We start from the raw sequence: 854 nt of genomic DNA, 5'->3' as shown, positions 1-854 counted from the left end.
ACACACACACACACACACACACAATGACTACTGTCAGCACCATAACAACAGATACCATTCATTGATAACTCATAGAATCAGCTCCCCAATAACACAGGTGGTTTACAGGAACCCTACAGACAACATGACCTTAAGGGGAGAGAAAATCAAAACAGTTCCACTAAAATGAGGAACAAGACAATGCTCTCTACTGTTTTCATTCATTTTAATATAACTCTTGAAGTCTTAGAGCAGTAAGAAAACTGAAGGAAGTCAAGAGAAAGGAGAGAATTGAAAAGGAAGGACTCCTATCTAGACTCATAGCCAAAGTTTGGGCAGAGTGCATGGAATTTCATGAAAGAAGGAGGAGATAGAAAGATCTGGACGGGACAGGAACTCCAAAGGGAGACCAACAGAGCCAAAAAGCTGGGTTCTGGGAGCCCTGCAGAGACTGATACCCTAACCAAGTACCATGCCTTAGAGGACCTAAAACCCCTGTTCAGATATTTCCCATAGACTCAGTTTCCAAGTGGGTTCCCTAGTAAGAGGAACAGGGACTGTCTCTGGCATGAACTCAATGACAGGCTCTCTGATCACCTCCCCTTTGGGGAGGGAGTGTGCAGCCTTGCCAGGCCACAGAGGAAGACACTGTAGCCAGTCTTGATGAGACCTCATAAGCTAGGGTGAGGTAGAAGGGGAGGAGGACCTCTCATATCAGTGAACTAGGGGAGGGGCATAGGGGAAGAAAAGGGAGGGAGAGCAGGATCGATCGGGAAGAGATGAAGGAGGGGGCCACAGAGGGAATAGGAAGTTAACAAATTGTAAGAAATAATAATAATAATAATAATAATAATAATAATAATAATAATAATAAT

The sequence above is a fragment of the Psammomys obesus genome, unplaced genomic scaffold (assembly GCF_907164565.1).
Source record: "Psammomys obesus unplaced genomic scaffold, mPsaObe1.curated_primary_1811, whole genome shotgun sequence".
In the NCBI taxonomy this organism is placed as follows: Eukaryota; Metazoa; Chordata; class Mammalia; order Rodentia; family Muridae; genus Psammomys; species Psammomys obesus.
This window is presented reverse-complemented; position numbering follows the sequence as displayed.